Source organism: Pinus tabuliformis, chromosome J (genome assembly GCF_031772625.1).
Source record: "Pinus tabuliformis cultivar Carrire ecotype Pingquan chromosome J, CPIR1, whole genome shotgun sequence".
NCBI classification, from domain to species: Eukaryota; Viridiplantae; Streptophyta; class Pinopsida; order Pinales; family Pinaceae; genus Pinus; species Pinus tabuliformis.
In genome coordinates this window covers 989,194,985-989,201,485 of record NC_142295.1, presented here as the reverse complement: position 1 = coordinate 989,201,485, position 6,501 = coordinate 989,194,985, and positions in this window count along the sequence as shown.

Genomic DNA, 6,501 nt, shown 5'->3' with positions numbered 1-6,501 from the left:
TCATCCAAGATGCTAGGGCCATCAGTTGCATGTCCCCCAACTTTACATTGGGATCCCAAATATTCATATTAGTCAAGGTGAGGTTATACATGTATAAGTCAACCAATTTTTCTCTCTCTTCTATACTACCTTGGTCACATAATTCAATGAATTATTTCTAGTCTTGAAATGGCATAGATCCATGTTGTGTTAGATTCTTGATTTGGAATTGCATCTACTTCTGTTTGAGAAAGAGTGCATAAGACTTGGATGGTTTTCTGCACTATAATGCCTCCATGGAGAGGCTTGCAATTATGGCCAATTGGGTTTCCTTCTCTTGTAGGTTCTCCATAAACCATCTATTTTATGCCTGTAGTTGTTCCCTCATTGTGGACTCTTTCTCTCTCAGCTCACTTAATTGTTTTCCCATTTCAAGGACCTTCTATTCCATGAGACCCACATCTTCCACCTTTTTTCAACCTATCAATTTTCATCCATCTATGGGTTCTTCCTCTTTCTGCTTCTAGTTCAAAGAAAGGTGGGACTGCAAATTTTTGGGGAATAAATCTCTCTCCTTGAAGTAATTTATAATAGGAGCTCAAAATGGTCTGTGGACTAGGCTCCTGGACCTATGGAAAGTACTTCTCAAATGTTTTTATGGAAGTTACCCCCTCCTGTAGCTATTTTTTTACCTTCTAACACTCCTATTACACCCTATATTCTTCATGTAGCACACTCTCTTTTTCCTGTAGCATGCTCTATTGTTCCTGTAGCATGCTTGAGTTTTCCTATAGCATGATTTTTTTTCTTCCTGTAGCTTCCCCTCTCCTTTTTTTTGGAGGGTGGTAGGTGTCTATGGTTGTTTAAAGGAGGTTGATCTAGTGGTGTGCCTCCTTATATATGCTATAGGAGCCTTTGATATTGATTTTGGAGAGGTGACCCCTTCAACTTTTCTTTTAGTGGACCCCACCTCCTATTTCTTACTTGGGGACTCTTTCTTACATGGGTGTTTGAGGCCTTCCTTGCTTGATCCTAGTGCTTTTCCCAGTCTTAAAGTAGAGTGGATATTTCCTTTTCCTCTTCTTTTTGGGTTTGACTGGTGTGCTGAAGGAGCTAAGGTTGCATATACCTGTTTTTCACTGGGTCCTGGAGACAAACTTGTTTTCTCTAGGGATACCCTTGCTTCTCTATATTCAAAATTTTTCTTAGGTCTTGGTTTTTCCTATTGCTCCACCTATTCCTATTCATCTTACTCTTTTTATACCCCTGCCTCTAGTTCTTCCTATGCCCTCTCTGCATTTGTCTCTCTTTCCTCTTTTGGCTTTGCCCTCTCCTCTTCTTCCTCCTTCCCCTCTCTTCTTTCAACACCAGAAGTTGGTGTTTTCCCTCTCTCACTTTTTGACTCTTGTCCCTAATGGACTGTAGGATGAAGTATGGTACACTAAGTCTTCGATCTAGCAGAAATTCTACTTAAAACCTAATTTCATGAAGTAATCTAAAATTGTAGCCATAAACCACACTCAACCTTTCTGCATAGGAGATTTATTTTAGGATATGGTATGCCACCTCATCCTAGGGATAGGTTAGGCTTTCCCTGCTAAATCGATTCTTTTCTTTAATAGGTTTTTCATTGGTAGTGAATAAATTCTTTTTAGCAGTGGCACTAGTGGTTTTGTATTCTCTGCCCCATTTAATCCTTAGGGGTAGGGTTTTCACCCTACTAATTATCTTAGGACTGTATGAAATAGCTAATCCCCTCATCACAGTGGTGGCACTGAATTCTATGTATGAGTTCAATTCCATGGAAAATTCATATGCAATGTCATCATCATATCCTTTCAATAGTTCAAACAATCCTAGCCACTAGTGTCTTCTATCACAGGAGGATGGAGATGGATTATTTTAGTGTCTGAGGGCTCCCTTCTATTAAATACACCCAACATCTCTTCTCTATTTTTTCAAACAAGTGAAGGAGAGATGATTCTCACAATAACTTTGATGTGTAATTGAGTGGAAGTAGAGGGTTGAAATATCTGGTTTATGATAATTTCTTATATTCCCTCTAATCTACAGCGAGGAAAGATCTTTCATTTCACAGTTTGACTGTTATTTCCTGTAGAATTTAAAGTACACCAGCATACAATTTATGGATGGATGAAGGAGAGGTTTCACTTTCTTTTTACCACATGTCATGGGATAAAGATAATAAATTGGAGACTAATTCGACCCTTGGTAGCATTTCGTCACCCTTTTAGTCTTCCTGTAGAAGTATCTCGACCTTCCTGTAGCATTTACAGGCTACCTGTAGATTTCTCCTGTAGAAATGGCATAACAAGGTTTGACTCTCCTTGATGACACCCTTAGCTTGTCCTCACCTTAAATATTTTTGAAATGAGCGTAAATGAAAGAGAATTAAAGCACCAATACATAATATGCCATTTTTAGCTTGGGCTTGGAGCACTTTGATGGCCTGGAAACTACACGAGGTTTCCTCTTTTGGATCATTGTGCCCACTTGGAGTAATCATTCCCCCGTTCCTCATAATCAAAACACACTCTATGATCCTAAATTGACTAATGTGACACCTCCATGTTGTATGAGCACTCACTATCACCTTTTCTTTACTGATCGAGGGTGGCCAAGTTAACTAGCCACCTCCATCTTATTAAAATACCTCCTCTCGACATTTACACATTTTTTCGTTATTTACACATAGCGAGGAGATAAGAGTTTTCCATACCTATTCATACCTCATGATCAACTAATGCGGGGATGTGCATGCTAGAGTTGGACCTTTTTATTGTCAATGGTCATCAAGGGATTTGACTACTTGTGTTCTTTTCTTTCTTGTGTATATCTTCTTTCCTCCTTATGGTATTTGACTATTATTGTCGCTATGTGTGCACGTACCTTATTGATTTCCAAGATGCTGCTAGTCATAGAGTGTCCTACTAGGAGTGGTATAACTATCGTAGAGTGCCTCATAAGTTGGTATCAATCCCCCTATTGATGAGAAAAATAAGATTATGGATTTCTCTGAGGTTTGCACAGGCTCATACAGGGGGAGGTTTTCTTCGTGTAACAATCATTTTCTTCTCTTCCAGGGTCTTCAAACTGCATGGTGGTGATGAGAAAGGATGTAAAGGGTATGGAGGATGATGCTATGAATTTGAGGGCTTAGTCTAGATTTATGGAAATGGAGAGGATGTGCTTTACGTGTTTCTCAAGAAATTTTTATAGGGGTTAGACAAAGTGGAGGGATTTTAGTGAATTTCTATTTTATTTAAACTCAGATGGATGAGAGATGGATGAATGGTGGACCATGTTGGGGGAACCTTATTTATCCTTGTTAAGGTCACTATTGGTGGTACTTTCATTCGTACTCCCTCCTATAGCCTTTTGGATTCCTCCTGTAGTACTATGGGACCTTCTTATAGCAGTTACAGGTCCTTCCTATAGTAATCCACAGAGGGGGTGAAATTAGATTTTTGAGCTAATGGGATGATGGGGAGTAGTGACCACATAATTTTTGATGGTATATATGGTGTGGATGGAGGGAAGAGTGGAGATAATCTTAAGGATATTGTCCTTATAGGTTTGGAATCTTCCATTGTCTTCAAACCTACAAAATGACAAAAAAATTCATAGACATGTTGTGGATCCATTTCCTAGGATTTTTCCATTGTTTTCTTCCTTCTCTTTCTCTTTATATATATATATATATATATTGAGACACATCGGATGCCTCAGGACAATTTTTCAATCTGTATGCCTACCCTAGGCACCTATAGAGAGGTTTTCACCCAGGGATCTTTATTTTTTTCTTCTTTTTCTTTACTCTTGGGCTGCCTCAGAGAAGTTCCCAAGCCAAGAGTTGGCCTCATATTCCTCATAAAGGTTTTCTTCTAAGCCTTTTAGTTTTCATTTTTTCAAGAAAGTATCTAGAAATGTTGTGGACTAGAAGTTATGATACTTCCAATCAAATTAACCTCTCTACTGATGGTGCTAATGAATTCTTCCTTGGACTTAGGTTTTTTGTATACCTTCAACCTATAGCCATTGACAAGCAAGGGAATCCCTTCCTTGTCGATGGTCCTAATTTGAATAGATCCATTGTCATGACATAGCTCTATCAGGTATGGGCTTAGCCATACTGTCATCAATTTTCCTTTGAAATGCTTGAACATAGATTCATTTAATAATTCCCAATCCCCTTCCTAAAAAGCATTGTCCTTGATATGCCTATCATTCTAGACCTTCCTCTACAATTCTATAACTTGAGTGTGTAGGAGGGCCTACATTCTAAACTCATCCAAGAGATTCAATTGGAGCAGCTGTGATTTGGTGACATCTAAGTGCAATTGGGCTTCCATTCTCAAATTATTATACTCAAACACAATAGAAAGCAGAGCTTTCTTTCCATAAACTAAATCATATGGAGTGTAACCAGTAGTTATTTTCCAAATTGTGTTATAGGCCCATGTGGCCTCCACTAATATGTCTGCCCAATCCCTCTTGTTGATGCTCACAACCTTGGTTAGGATTCTCTCTAATTCCCTATTTGTAGCATCTACTTGACCATTTTCATGAGGGTGATAAACAATAGATTTTTTGTGTTTGATATGATGCTACCTTAATAGATAATCAATCAGATGTGATAATCTCTCTAGGATATCCAAATTTGTAGAAGACATTCTCCCTTAAGACCTCAACCACTTTCTCATCTCTTGCTACCTTGAAAACCTTTGTCTCAACCCACTTTCTCAAATAATCAATTCACACAATGATGTATGTTTTCTTCCTCGATGGTGGACCAATCGGCCCAATGAAATACATGCCCCACTTGTCAAATGGATCTAATGCCACCAAGGGTTGTAGGGCCATTTAATCCTTCGGTGTGGGTTTCCCCATCCTCTGGAACTAATCACATTTGTTGGTATAGTTTCTTGCATCTTGGTGGAGTGTGGACCAATAATATCCAGCTTGTAGAGCTTTGAAAGTTGTTCTCTTGGCAGCAAAATGAGCTCCATAGGACCCATCATGATAGGCTAAGAGGATTTCAAAGAATATAACTTCCTTGATACATATCCTTAAGATATAATCTTGTCCCATCTTGAAGAGATTGCCCCCAATCCAAGTGAAAGCGGAGCTATTCCTTTCAAGTCTACTCTTCTCCCTAGATGAAATATTTGGAGGGAATCTTGCAGCAATTAGGTAGTTGGGTATGTCAGAAAACCATGGAGAAATCACTGACAGAGAAAATAAGTGTTCATTTGGAAGTTGATCATTGACCATCCCTTCATCACCTGTAGGCAAAGAAAGTCTAGATAGAAAATATGCGACTACATTTTCTTATCATATCTTGTCAATGATAGCTAAATCAAATTTCTATAACAATAGCAACCATTTAATGATTTTTGCATTCACATTAGGCCTATTCATCAAGTATTTGATAGCTACATGGTCAGTATGCACAAAATTTTGGTATCCAGTGATGTAGTTTCTGAATTTGTTCAAGGACCGTGTGAAAACTAGGAGTTCTTTCTTAGTTATAGTCTAGTTCAATTCAACTTTAAACATTTTTTACTAATGAAGTAAATGGCATAAGGTAACTTACCATCTATTTGTCCCAAGGTTGCCCCCAAAAATTTTTCAGATGCATCAGCATGGATATGTAAATGCAGAGCCCAATTTAAGCCCCTAAGTATGGGTGCAATGCTTAATTTTTCTTTAAAAATCTCAAGGGCCTCTTCGCAGCTATCTGTCCAGCAGAATTCAGAGTCCTTGGTCAGAAATCTAAAAGATGGTGAGGCCATTTTGCTAAAATCCTCGATACGTTTCCTATAGTATCCATCTATGCCCAAGAAAATCATAACATGCCTCTGCTTTTGAAGAGTATGGACCCATTTTATGATGGAAATTTTGTTTGGGTCCACTTATATTCCCTTCTGAGATATTGAATGGTCAAGGATAGTCCCTGCATTCATTAAGAATTCACAGTTCTTAGGGCTAAGCGAGAGGTTCATTTAAATGCACTTCTTTAGGAATTTCCTTAAGTTAGAGAGAGCCTCCAGGAAGTCACACCAATAGGGAGTGAACTCATCCATGTATATCTCTACAGAGTCAAGGACCAGCTCAATAAAGTTGCTCAGAACTTCCCTTTGAAAAGTGGCAAGGGCATTACATAAACTAAAAGGAATGACCCTATAAGAATAGGTATCCCATGGACATGTTAATGTAGTTTTTTCTTGATCTTCATGGACGTTCCAGATCTGATTGTAACCACTAAATCCATGTAGGAAAGAGAAGAACATATTCCCTGCAAGACCATCTAAAACTTGATCAATAAAAGGAAAATGAAAATTGACTTTCTTGGTGTTTTTATTCCGTTATCTGTAATCCACACAGATCCTCCACTTACCATTCTTCTTTTGGACAAAAACTATAAGTGACACCCACTCCCTATCTGAGATGGTGTATATGAACCCTGCATCCTGCAACTTTTTCAACTCTTCCTTTACT